General features: G+C 53.9%; 1 long non-coding RNA gene across 1 annotated transcript in view; it reads right to left on the bottom strand.

Annotated features, from left to right (window-relative positions):
• Positions 1-3,798: 3,798 nt before the first annotated feature.
• Positions 3,799-13,814, bottom strand: part of LOC132654336 (uncharacterized) — a 76,199-nt gene continuing 66,183 nt past the window's right edge. The window contains exons 4-5 of the long non-coding RNA XR_009592036.1: positions 7,233-12,705; positions 3,799-6,769 (exon numbers count right to left, since the gene is read on the bottom strand). This is a non-coding gene — a long non-coding RNA (uncharacterized LOC132654336). The remainder of the gene's footprint in view (positions 6,770-7,232; positions 12,706-13,814) is intronic.

Raw genomic sequence — 13,814 nt, 5'->3', positions numbered from 1 at the left:
TTTAAATATGCATTATAAAATAGCACAAACACAGTCCTTCCTTCTTTCTACAAAGTTCGCCCACCCGTCTGTCTGCCTTGCACACCTACACGGGTTAGAGTAATCTCCAATGTGCTCTGTAAGGTCAGTGTTGTCCATTGAAAACCTCAGCTGTGGATGTCGGGATCCTCAAACTGTTGTTCCACTGCCAGAGACAGGGCCTGGAGGATACCTTCGCTGTGAGGCTGGTGCCTGAGAGTAGGGTGCAGCCAGGAAAGGGAGTTTCCTCAGGTCCCGGCCACTGAGGCCCCCACTCTTCCCTGAAAATTCACTCGAAAGGAGGCTCAACTTTGACACACTAGATTCTGATGTTAAAATTTATTTAAAACGAAGGGAGCTCAGAACAGCTGTCACAGAACAAGAAGGATGGTGGCAAATAAGAACACAGTTACAGCTCTGAGGGACAGACCCTTTGCTCCAGCTGGGGGGGGGGCAGTTACTTTCCAGCCGCCGTTAGCACACAATGCTACAGATGAGAAAGCCGCACTCCTGTGAGCAGCCGTGTGCTAGCAGCCTCCTTTTCTCCTACAGACGGTTCATCTTGGCTGCTGTGACAGGACTGGGAGAGTGGCCGAGAGGGTGACTGAACCGTTGCTGAGGGGCTGGAGCGGGGCGCTCAGTTTTCTGGAATCCACTGGAGGGCTCCGAAGGTCGGCTTAGAGACAGTCACCAGGTGTTACTTAAACAGTTTTTGTTGTTAGTTTGGTTGGTTAGCTTTAGGCTCCTGAAGTTTGATCGGCTCCAGGCCTTTGGGGAGTTGGTGAGTGGCTATGTCACTCTCAAAAAGGAGAGATGAGTAACACTTGGCTGGACCGGACTGAATCGGCTTTGGGCAGAGGTCACACGAGGCTCTTGCCACACGGTTCTCTGTGTGACCCCGAGGCCGAACCGCCCACGCCGTGCTTGTGGGCATGTCCAGAGCCCACACAGAGCTGCTTCGATCCCCTTGCACCCTGACCCACAGCACCCTGTACCTGCAGCGAGCCAGCTGCATGGATCAGCCACTCTGCTGCTCCATCCCGGGAACCAGGCAAAGGCCGAATTCACTCCCGGCCAAGCCCTGAGACAGCTCTAGAGGGGACCTGCTGGGTTTTTATCCTCCTTCTGTCCTAAAGCAGGGAGCACTCGCAAGGAAGATGACGGAGGGGTAGGTTCACAGACACGTGGGCTTCCCCGTGCTCTGTGCCTCCCTCCTGCGGCCTCCCAGGCGCCCCTTCCTGGGGCATTACAGGTAAAATGCAGAGGCGGGCAGTGACAGGCAGCACAGGGAGAGTTCTGTGCCCATGCCAAAGGAGTCCGTGGCCTCCATACGGCTAAGAAAGACAACAGCGTGAGAGCAGTCTCCATTATTAGACGTGTGTGTGTGTGTGTGTGTGTGTGTGTGTGTGTGTGTGTGTGTGTGTAAGCATGCATGCTGATTCCAGAGGTCACTGTCCACCGTCTTGAGCCAGGCCTGTTTCTGACCCTGAAGCTCACTGACTGTCTACACTAACTGGCCAGCCAGTTCCGGGGATTTTCCCGCCTCTGTGTCCCACCCTGCTAGGATTACAGGCGCCCTCCACTGAGCATGGCTGTTTTCTCTCTCTCCTCTCTCTCTCTCTTTCTCTCTCTCTCTCTCTCACGTGGTGCTGGGACTGAGCTGAGTGTTCACACTGGCGTTGTAGACTTTTCCCAGCTCGTCACCTCCCCAGCCCCGTAGTGATTTAGTCTGTGAACCACAGGAGTGGGAGACCAACCTTAGGAGTGGAGCGGACTGCGGAGTCCGGGCTCCTGGTTTGGGCTCCGTCGCCCAGTTCGAGCTCCACTACCGGCCAGACACCAGCTGGAGCTCGGCCTCCACCACAGGCCAGGCAGCGTTTCCAGGCTGGCAGAGACAGCGAAGAGTCGCCGTCTTGCTTCAGTGACAGCAGGTCCCCACCCCGGTCCCCGAGCTCTTGGGACCCTTGGTCTAACATGCACACGAGGGCATGGAACGCTCGCTGGATCCCCTTTCTTGTCTGAGCCACCCTCACGGCATCTGTGGAAAGGCCCTCAAGGCCGGCATCTGAGGTGCTGTCTCTGCCCTCGGAGGATCGGTGACTAATTCTCTCGTGGACGGCAGGGGCATGCACTGCCAGCAAGCTGAGAGGCAGCCTGGGCTCAGTTTGCACTGATCATCAGTGTGTCAGGGCCTCAGCGGGGATCTCTCAGCAGGTGCCGCCGGCAGGGCTGGGCAGGACCGTCCTATGCCCAACTGCATGCTCCTCGACCTTGCACCCTCCTAGGGCCTTCAGGGAGCTCTGAGCGGAGCAGGGGGGCTGATGGAAAAGGCAGGTCCTTCTCAGAGACTATGGGGCTGAGAGTGCAGTGGCCCCTTCACCTCAAAACCTGGGAGGAGCTGACCCGAGAGCCCGCGTTTCTCAACCACAAGTCAGGGTGAAAGTGTAAGCAGGTGTCGAAGTAAGGGCTGCGCATGAGCAGTGACTTAGAGCCTGCTCTTTGGGTTACATTTAGTCACAGGGTCATGCCACCTGCAGAGGCCGCGCCAGGAGTGCTGAGAAGGACAGGGTGACCACAGGGCCAGGACACAGAGAGACAGGGTGACCGCAGGGCCAGGAGTGCTGAGAAAAACAGGGTGACCGCAGGGCCAGGACACAGAGAGACAGGGTGACCGCAGGGCCAGGAGTGCTGAGAAAAACAGGGTGACCGCAGGGCCAGGACACAGAGAGACAGGGTGACCGCAGGGCCAGGAGTGCTGAGAAGGACAGGGTGACCACAGGGCCAGGACACAGAGACAGGGTGACCGCAGGGCCAGGAGTGCTGAGGAGGGACCTGATGGCGGCCACCAGCTCCAGGCCTGTGGGCTCAAGAGTACTTCCAGTCCACCTGTAGAAGCAGAGGGAGGCAGGTGTGAGCTCTGAGCTCAGGGTGTGAGTCAGGGGCCAGGGTGCTGCCAGCATAGGAAGGCAGTCGTGGGCATGCTCCGTGCTCCCGTTAGAGGGCACACTTGCCTCACAGATTCTAGGCATGTTTCTCACACACAGCATTTTCTTCCAAGGCAGGTCCGCTTTGTAGGTGGCCCAGGCTGGCAGACTCCATGCCAGGCAGAGCCAGGCATGTGTGACACTTAACCCTTTCACAGCCCCCAACCCAGGGGAGCAGAAAGCAGCCTGGACAAACTATGCTCTGAGCCCCCGCCCCTCATCCCCTCTCCCCCTGTCCCCCTTCAACCCCACACCTTCCCCCTCCCTCCGCCTCTCCCTCATTCCCCTCATTTCCCCACATCCCTCCCTCCCCCTTATCTCCTCCCTTCCTCAACCTCCTCTCTCACTCCCCTCCCTTCACCTCCCTCCCTCTTCTTCATTCCTCCTCCCCCTCCCACATCCCTCCCTCTCTCCCCCTCTCCCCTCCCTCTTACTCCTCCCTCACTCCTCTTCTCTCCCTCTCTTCTCATCACTCCCCCTCCCTCCCTCTTCTTCATCCCTCATTCCCCCTCCCTTTCCCTGCCATGCTCTCACTCTTCCTCCCTTCCCCTGCCTCCCCCTCCCTCCCCATCACTTCTCCCTCCCTCCTCATCACTTCTCCCTCCCTCATCCCTTCTCCCTCCCTCCTCTTCACTCCTTTCTCCCCTTCCCCCTCTTCCCTTTCCTCCCCCTCCCTCCTCCTTCTCTCCCCTCTCTTCTTCTCCCTTCCTCTTTCTCCCCCTCCCTCCCCCCTTCCCCCTCATTCCCTCAACCTTCACCCCCCTTGCCCTCCCCACCCCACCTTCCCAGACCCTGTGCACTGCTGGGTTGGATGATCCTTCCCTGGGGGTGGTGGTGATAGGGCCTGAATGATTGCTCAGGCAGATTTCCTAAATGCAGCCAAGGAACACAGGGTCTCAGGGGCCAGCTGGCCTTTCCTGCCCCTGGGCAGCCATGGGCCTGAGCGTGGGGAGGACACAGGAGCCCACACCTTCCCTGACTCCAGCCAGGGTGCCCCAGGCTGAGGGGACTGCCCAGGTGCCTGGCTGTGTGTGAGAGTGATGCTTGTGTGGAGTCACCAGGCACACCCCAAAGGAGGAGGACTCAGAGTCCTGTGGCCCTAGAGATCTTCGCAGTGTGTTCAGTTCTAAAGCCTGAAGCACAAGAACTGGTGTGAGCTCTGGTGTCACCATCTCCCAGGCCGGGTGTGACAATGCAGCAGTGAGCAGGAAGGCCTTCATGCTGAGGGGCAGAGACGCGCTGTGTACTGACCACACACGTGCACTGACCACACATGTACTGACCACACATGTACTGACTCATAGTACCGAGTCACAGGTAGGACAGCGTGAGGACAGGACCCGGAAGCTTCCCCTCACATGGGCACACACCAGTGTGTCCTAAAGACAGAAGAGTCCCTGGGCCTTCAGGGGTGGATGGTGCCGGGTGGGGCCCTTGAGGCCAGCACTCAGTTTCCTCAGTCCAGGCCTCACGTCTCTGCTCTTCAAACACACACACACACACACACACACACACACACACACACACACACACACGCACGCACTCGAGCATGCAGGAACTCCTGTAAAGGCCAACTTTCCTTGTTTCTGTGATATCCCTCATGTTGCGTGTCTCTCCTTGGCCCGACTCTCACCGCTTAGGGCAGGCTGGGCAGTGAGCCCCAGGCCTCTGCTCGTCTGAGCTGGCGTCCCGGGTGTGCCCATGCGGACACTCGACCCTCAGCCTGGGCAGCGAGCAGCTGAGCTACCGCAGCTCAACGACGAGGGTGTGTGTCAGGGCGTGTCTGTGGAAGCAGCCTCCAGAAGAGTGCTCAGATGGACAAACGTGGGCCTGAGGGGGCAGCAGCTAGCGTGCCCCGGTCTCACACCACTGCGGAGAGCACTTCCCTGCCATGAGTAGAGAATCGTGTCAAGAAAAGCAGGAAGAGTTTTACGAGATTCTTAAAGTACAGACGTGGCGGAGGGGCCGCTGTGCCAAAAGAGCTCGGGCCACTCACCATCTCTAATGGGCTGGAGACCCTGAGCAGGGGGATTTCGGCAGGGCCCGAGCCCGCCCCCCGCGGGGGCCGAACATCAAGTCAGCAGACAGGACCCAGGCATCCTGGGGCTGTAACTGGCAGAGCAATCCTGAGGCCTGGCTGGGCCCTGCTGCAGATTTTGAGGTCCTACCACAGCACCCAGGGCCTCCCGGGCACCCAGCGTGGCTCCCGATGCTTGTGTTTCACAGCTCACCTTGTGTAGAGGTGGGTGTGCCCAGAGCGCTTCCCTCCTCCCTTGTGTGAGGAGCGTGGCAGGACTTGCCAGGAGAACCCTCGGAGCCCTGTGCACTGGGCACTCCAGAGCTCCAGAGATGATGCCAAATCCCCCCCTTTTTCATTTGCCTTTGAGGTTCAAGTTCGTTTTAACTTTTGGCACACACAAGCCTTCCTGTTTCGGGGGGGCCGCTCTTAAAAGGGTCCATTGAAGGAACGGCTGAAGAACCCGGATGCCCAGCGTAAGCGTGTCAGAGACATGTGGATTGCATTTCCCTTGAACACATGGGGCTTTGAGTGCGGGTGCAAGAAGGCAGGCCAGACACACTTTCGAAGCCCAAACAGCTGAAAATACCGGGTGTTCAAGTCCAAAGCTGTGGGGCCCGGCCCACCCAGGACGCCGGAGTTAGCCTGGCTGGACAGACACCTGCTCCTACGGCGACCTTTGTCCAGGTGGCTTGAAAGGCAGGTGCTGCTCTGCGCAGTGACAAAGCAGTGTCCAAATGGGGAGCAGCCCTTTGCCTGTGCTCTTAGGGACTTGGCTGTCTCTCTCTCTGTCTTTGTCTCTCTGTCTCTCTCTGTCCCTGTCTGTGTCTCTGTGTCTCTGTCTCTCTGTGTCTCTGTCTCTCTCTCACAGGTTGTCATGTAGCCCAGGCTGGCCTGGAACTCCTGTGCAGATGAACAGGACCTTGCCTTTCCTGAACGCTGAGGCTTGTGTGCATGGTTTATGCGGGGGGTGGGGGGGGGGGGTGGGGAGGAGGGGAACATCTCACACGTGCCAGGGCAAACACTCCACCAACTGCAATGGGTCTGAAGCCCAAACTATGGTACTCTGGGTATGGTTTACACGAGAATGGGTCCTCACGAAGCAGTCAAAGCCTCGGCTCCAACCCCAGCTGGACCAGTTGTCAGGCATGGCGCTGTCGGCCCTGCCGGGGCTCTGACTTCCTCCGGCTCCTGTTCCTGCTTCCGCCTCATGTAGTCTTTGTTAGGTCAGAAGTAAGTCTCAGAATCAACCAGGCGCTTAGTCACCCCCAAACAAGTGTGTTCTCACCAGCCTTAACAATCCCAGTCACTAAGGCGAGGCCTTGGGTCTAGTCCACAGAGCCTGGTGGTGCTGAGGGGCTGCGAGGATCGTGATCCTTCCCAAGACTGCTGCTCAGCGTGGGCCAAGCGGGTCCTAACTCTGAAGGGAAAGGAGTGTGCAGCCACAGGGGCCTGGCACCTCCACTTCCTCAGCCAGCTTAGGATTTCCAGAGCCAGAAGGACATTCCGGCAACCTGTTAGCTTTCTTGGAAGGTGACCTGTGTTCTGCCAGGAGCGCCTTTCCCTGGCTGCATGCTCTGCCCGGCTTTTCCGTGGCCCAGCCAACCTCGTGCAGGTGGTTGGAGGACTGAAAGGATGCTGATGGCTTCTGGCGCGTGGACGGCTGTAGCTCTGGCTGGTGGTCGGATGACTCCCCTCTGCTCTGTCGCTCTCCTGAGACATTTCCAGAAGTTCCCACCATGCATTGGCTCTACCAAAAATAAAAGATAAAGCTGACACGATCCGACTTCCACAGCCGACAGGGCTTTGAACTAGCTTGACATCCAAATGGCGTTAGTTGAAAGGGTGGGCATCAAAAAAGACGGCGAGCATTTGGCCTCCCCCCACCATTAAGCTAGCAGCACAATTAGCTTCTCAGTTTCCCCATATTCCAGAAAGGGTGCTTTTAAATATTACCAAATAGCTCCTGGGAGAGAATGCAAAATGCTTCAAACTCCTAAAGGGCAAAGATGTCAGGTTTTATATGTGTGTGTGTGTGTGTCTGTGTGTGTGTGCGCGCGCCTGTATGTGTGTAAATATATATATATATATATATATATATATATATATATAAAATCAAGCACACGGTGGAATTACAGTGGAATCAAGCAAAGCCTCGGGAAACTCACCTTGTTCTTCCTGGTTGCCCACACATAATAACAGTAATTACTCACGTGGTGCTGCCATGTGCCAGGTCTTTCTAGAGTTTTCTGTGCATCGTAACTTGTCCTTCCTCCACAACACCATTAATAAGCAGGTTCTTTTATGAACCTGATGGGGAAACCAAGGCACTGATAAGTAGTTTGCTCAGTTGCCAGCACACTGAGGCAAAGCCAGACTTTGAACCCAGGCAGTAAAGCGCTTTCATCTTCAGGCTGGACAATCCAATCCCGCCTCTGATTTCACTCCTCTGATCTTGAAAATACCCCTGTGCCTTTTCCTTCCTCTCATGTGTTTTACAAGCGAATAATTATGTTGAAATCACATAAATCACACACAGAAACATTTCCCTCTAATTTGCCATGTCTGCATTCGCTGCCAGCGGAGTGTCTTCGTACAAACAGGCTTTGTCATCGTGTGGAAGAGCCCCTGTGTAGGCTGAGGTGGGCGCGCCTGCAATGTGCTGAGGGGAACAGTTCATCTCCTTTCGTTAAGAGTAGGACCACGGGGATGTGAAAGCAAGGGGTGTTTGTAGACATCTGCTGAAGCTGGTGGAGGACTCAGCCAAGGAGCCCCTCAGAGTGCTCAGGCTCTTGGGGGAGGGATGGCATGGAGGCCCGAGGCTGCCCTGGGAGCCTCGGCTGCCTGACTCAGGGTGAAGGTGACATTCTCACTGTTGGGCTGTTTCAGAAGGGCCTTCTCCTGGCATCGGTCATCAGAGCTTCTTGTGGGTTGTGAGTGCTCCAGGCTCTGAGAAAGAAGGCTCTGGGCCACACCAGTCTGCCCCCTCCCCGCTGGTCACAGAGAAAGGAGAGCACACTTCTGGGCAGAGCCAGGCAGGGTGCTGAGGGCACCTGGAAAGCAGGCTGGCAGATGGCCTCAGTTTCCAAGCGATGCTCCAGTCTGTATCTCTGGAAGGCTGGTTTGACTTTACAGAGAGCCTGTGCTGAGTTTTGTTTCTATGGAAATAGAACCATTAGGTTAAACAGCAATTGAGAACTATTTAGTGAAAAAGACACCAAGTGCCATTTATTTCCATTTTACCCTAAATTGTACATTATTATTTTAATTAGCAACTAGGGAGCAACGTTTATGTTTGAAGACATGAAATTACACGTGTGTCTACCTATTTAGGAAAGCAGCATATCAGGCCGGGTACTGTGAGGTGGGTTTGGCTGTGTGGTCTGAGGACACTCTCCCTGAACACGCTCTTCAGCTGTCTGTAAGTAGCTGTGTGGCGTAGGTGACAAAGAAGACACCTCACACTTGCTTTACAAACAGCAGCGTGTCAGTCATGTGGGGCCCTCTCCTTCCTCAGAGGAGTGTGGCTGTGAGGAAGAGTGTGGCTACGAGGAAGCTCCTCAGAGGGTACCTCAGAGGGAGAGGCTGCCAAGCATGCAAGCCCGTAGGTCTCTGCACACACGGGTGCTGCAGAGATGTCCAGAGGACCAGCCAGGCTTCTCTGAAGTCACAGGGCCTCTCCTTACGGCGCCCAGCGGGTCAGTTACCTTTCTCACTGCCTTGGCAAAAATTCCTGACAAAAGGGATATAGGTGGGGGAGGATTTCTTCAGGCTCATGATTTGAAGGCAGAGTCCATGGTGGCCAGGAAGGCTGGGCGGAGTCTGTGGTGGCCAGGAAGGCTGGGTGGAGTCCATGGTGGCCAGGAAGGCTGGGCAGAGTCCATGGTGGCAGGTGTGGGTGGCTGGGCTCATCACATCTTGACGGTTCGGGAAGTGGAGATGGACAGGAAACAAGGCAGACTATAAACACAGAGGCCTGTCCTCTAGGGTCCTTTGTCCATCAGGCTTGTTGCCCAAAGGCTCCACAACTACCCCAGTTGGTTTCCAAGTGCCACTTGGAGACCAAATGCTCAAACACACGAGCTTGGGAAGGATATGTCACATTCAAGATTGACATCACTCAGACAGAATGGCGACCTCTATAGCAGCTCGGGGCCATTATCTGGGCCAGTCGGCCAAAGCCAACCTCGGTGCTGTGAGCTGTAGAGTCTCTGAGGGAGGAGTACAGCCCAGGCCCAGGCCCACACCCAAACTGTCCTTGTTCTCTTTGGACACAGGGCCAGTGCTTGGCCTCCGCGCCAGCAGGGCCAACAGAATAAGCTCATACATAACTGCAAGCCTTCATCTGGGATAGCCTTGGCAGCCACAGCTCACAAGGTGGGTGAGACTGTGCTGGACACAGTGCCCTCAAAGGGCCTGCTGGGCCTCAGCCCGCGCACCCTGAGGCTGGGAACACCACCATCTTTGACTTTCAGAATGGCGATGGTTTTCCTCCCTTACATGCCTCTGCCTTAGAGAGACGCCCGCACACTGCTCTGCAGCTGCTCCTTCCGAGGGCGAGCTCTTCTCAGACAGTTCCTTTGGGCTTCCATGCAGATTCTGTGCCTGCAGCCCTAGGGGTCCAAGAGTCTGTCTGCAAAGCTAGCAAGCTGTCATGTGATCTCTAGTCCAGTGTGCAACTTTTAGGTGGAAAGTGGAGTTTTTCCTGCATGTGTGCACAAGGGCGTGTTTGAGTGTGCATGCATGTAGAAATGTGTGCATTTATCTGCATGTGTGTATGCACCTATACGTTGGCATTTTCTGTGTGCGTGCATGCGTGTGTGTGTGTGTGTGTGTGTGTGTGTGTGTGTGTGCACGCCTGTGTGAGTGCACAGGGATGGTAACACTTGCCTGATAGCCGTCTTTTTAAATAGAGCCCTTTATTACTAACACCAGGCCCACCCCTGGCTGCGTCCTTAGAGACTGCCCTTGTGTGGACAATGTGGGCGTGCTTGGCTCAGAAGGCTGTGACGTCAGCGGGCGGTACAGTGACCTGGAGCCACTGTCACAGATCTGTGATCTCACCAGACGGGACAGTCTTCGGAGGCGCTCACACAGGGCTGAGACTACCCTCCCAGGGGCCTCTGCTGTCGCTGGGCCACGTCTTAAGAGCTGTGACGACAGGATGAATGGCTTCTTTCAAATCGAACGGATCAAATCAGAAGAGGAAGACTGATGGCTGCGTTCTTAGTCCAGCCACGCTGAGGGGGCAGCAGCTCCCCACGCCACCGGAGACATTTTCTGCCCACAACCCAGGAGCTTTGCCGACTCCATCTTCCTGGCCAGCACCAAGGCCAGTCGCTCCCTTCCCTGCAGTTTTAGGCTCACTTCTGAGCGGTGCTCCGGAAGACACGGCCTTTGGCCTCAGAGCCGGTCATGTCCCAACCTCATCCTCATAGAAGACATTGCCTGAGGTCTGGCCCATGAAACCATGATGAAGAAAATGTTTATTTATTCAGTGGGAGGCTGCATTCATGTGTGTGCACGCATGAGCCACAGGCTGATGTCAGGCGTGTTCTGTTGCTCTCTGCCTGATTTTTTGAGACAGGGAATCTCAGGAAACCGGGAGCTCACTACTTCAGGTGGACTGGCTGGTCAGAGAGACCCAGGGTCAGCCTGGGCTACCTCTCCGCCTGCACCAAGATCATACCTGCGAGCTGTGAGGTCCAATTCTCACATGGATGCTGGGGTCTGAACGCAGATCCTCATCCTTACACACAAGCACTTCATCCATGGGGCCTGCTCTTTATTGACCCCCAAGGGATCCTGGTCAAGGAAAATTTGTGCATTCAGCTTCTTTTAATGTCATCACACCTGAGAAACAGCAACTCCATTTTCCTCCTCTCCTCTTTCCTCTCCCCCGTCCTGTTCTTTATTTTCTAGTAAGATAACGACCAAGAGGGTAAAAGTAACTCGTGAGTAAAGACTCCGCTTGGTGCTGGTGTGTGACGGGAGAAGCAGATTAAATTCCGCATCTAATGATTTCAGGGGTGGACTTAAGGCCTGGTGTGGGCAAACCCTCCTTGAAATGTTGGAGCACTAGGGAATTCTGGCAGATGATGTGTGACGTTACCTCTTCCGTATGAACAGCAAGTGGCAGAAGGCGGCTGGAACGGGACTGGAGGACAGCGCAGAGGTAGGTACAGTGACAGACACAGGGAAGGACTCAGGCTGGAAGGGTTAGGGCAAGTGACAGGAAGGGAAGATGGTTTCTCAGACAGATCGTCTGCAGAGGGGACAGGGAAGAGGGACAGAAAAGAAGATTTACAGTTTGTCTTTCAAGTGCAGCTGGGTTTGTAATTGTAATTTTAGTCCTGGATTGACTATTCAACTATGTACAGTTGACTGCAACTGAGGCCACTATTGAAACAGCAAATTTTCTGAGGAGGGGATTGCTGAGGGGCCCCTTAGGGACTCAGGGAAAGGAGGTGTAAGACCAACATGTTGAGGATCTGGAAAGGAAAAGGCTGTGGAACAAACGAGAGATGGGGCTGTGCTCTGGAAGCTAAGTGTCGTGGGGAAGCAGCTTATCATCTGTTGATCCCCTCCCTCCCTGCATCAAACTGTTTCCCAGAACCTCACTTCATAAATGAGGCTGGCAAGACCAAACTTGGACGGCTAGAGTGTCACAGGAAGCCCATTCTCCTATTTGGTTTCCCTCTGGATCAGGCTCAATGTGTGCTGGCAAAGGATACACAAAAGAAAAGTATTTTTCTACAGACCTCACTTAAAATAGTATCTGAGCCTTTTCAGTACGAGAAGGAGAAATGACCCTTGGGGTGACATTGTTTGTACTTTTACACACAGGGATGTGATCTGCTCATTGTCATGTAAGGGAGTAATTATGTCACACATTTCAAGACCCTCAGCACAGTATTTTCCCCTGTGCTTTAGGAACACACAGCAGCTTTGTTTTGGTAACAGCTCATGAAGAATGTCATGAATTCAAACCTTTCACACAAGAAGAGAGCTGAAGAAAGAGGCTCCATGTAATGGATACTTCAACATTTTAATTTTGCTCTTCAAATGGTGATGACTGTAGGGACACTTGGGAAGCTCTGGCATCTTTCAGCACTCCCTCTGGCTGCCTGTTCTGACTCAGAGATTAATTAGGAAATAATAGAGAAATCACTGGCGCACAGTTTTGGCTTGTTTCCCAGTGGCCCGAGCGCTGTGTGTATTGTGACATTTGCTATAGACAATTCTGCATTTAGGAAGGGCTTGAGCTCTTGAGCAGCGCGTGTGTGTGAGTTTTCACTCTTAGCCAGTTCGCTGGGAACAACTTCTGATGAGGACAATGTCTGTCACAGGAGATCCAAACAATTACATGCAAGCAGACTGCGTAGAGCAACGAGAGCCTCAAGGAAAAGCTAGCGCTCCAACTGTGAAATCGCTTCCCCGTTTAGAAGCAGGTCCAGCTCAGATAGGATCTTCAGGACATCAAAAGCCAGAGCTGGAAGCCAAAGGGCAACTTGGCAACCAGTGCTCTGGCCTTGAACCTGCTTCTGATGGGGGTGGGTCAGATGACTTCACAGTCCCTTTTCTGTGAAGCACTGTTCTCCAGAGTCGGTGGTTTAATGGGCTAACACGCATCGGGGTCTGCCCACTCTGCTGTTCCTTGTGTTTGTCATAATTTACTTGGTTACCCTGGGAAGAACAAATAGATTATGTAAGTCCAGAGACAGCCTGAGGTCAACATCTGCAAAGGGCATTTTGAAGGGATGTGGTCAAGAACGAGAGAGATGGAGCTTCACAGGAAACCTGAGCTCAGTGCTTTCTAGATGTTTCCAGAGCAAAGTTTGAGGAAAAGTACGAGGATGTAATGTGCCCTTGTGCCATGGGAGGGAGAGAAACTGGAGAGGGAGACCGAGTTTGAACTCTGACTTACCGGCTTCTTTATAATGACCTCAGCTTTCCACACGGATAATGGGCTCAACAATAATTATCTCACTTCTTTGAAGAGGTTGGTATCTTCACAAGATAGAATATGTGTTTGTCCATTAAAATGTAAGGTGATATGTAAACTAGGGACATTAGTGTTTAATAAAATGGTCGGTATACACAGCCAGATAAAAAGTTTGGAGTGAACAGAGCTCTGCCAAAATTAGCCATGTGTTCTTAAAGTACTTGTGGGAGAAAAGACGAGACTGACAATAGGAAATGGAGCTCAAGTCCACAGGAAGAGGAGCAAGCCTTGTAGGCGCCTGCCTTCTGGTTGACACAGTCCTGATCCAAGCAAACTATGGACATGCTCAAAGCCACCACTGGTCTTTCATATTAAAATGACTTTAATGAGAACATTGAAGCTGTTTTCTAAACAGTAGACTATTAGTGCAGATGACTGAAATGGCCATCTAGTGTTCTGAGAAGCTTCTATGGGCCACATGTGTACTCAGAGGAAGAGGGAAGACAGGCAGATAGTTTGTGTCCTGCCTTCAAGAGCTACAGCTCAAAGGAGAAAAGGGGTCTGCAGATGTGTCTGGGATTTTACAGGATTTAAAAAAGATCCCCCAGAAGCCTGAGGAGGAGGGTTCTCACTCCATTTCCTCTCACTGTATTTCCTCTCACTGCACCACCAGGACCTGGACATGGCCTTGGAGGTCAGTTGTGAGACTGTGTGCATTTTCCTCGTCCCTATTCCAGCTTTTCCTGTTGGGGCATCACAGCTTTGTAAAAATCTACTGAAGCCTCATTTACCTGCCCTCCTTGAGATCTCACCACCACTCATGAGAACTCCACAGCACAAGTGACCTTCA

The sequence above is a fragment of the Meriones unguiculatus genome, chromosome 5 (genome assembly GCF_030254825.1).
Source record: "Meriones unguiculatus strain TT.TT164.6M chromosome 5, Bangor_MerUng_6.1, whole genome shotgun sequence".
Lineage (NCBI taxonomy): Eukaryota > Metazoa > Chordata > Mammalia > Rodentia > Muridae > Meriones > Meriones unguiculatus.
This window is presented reverse-complemented; position numbering and strand designations above follow the sequence as displayed.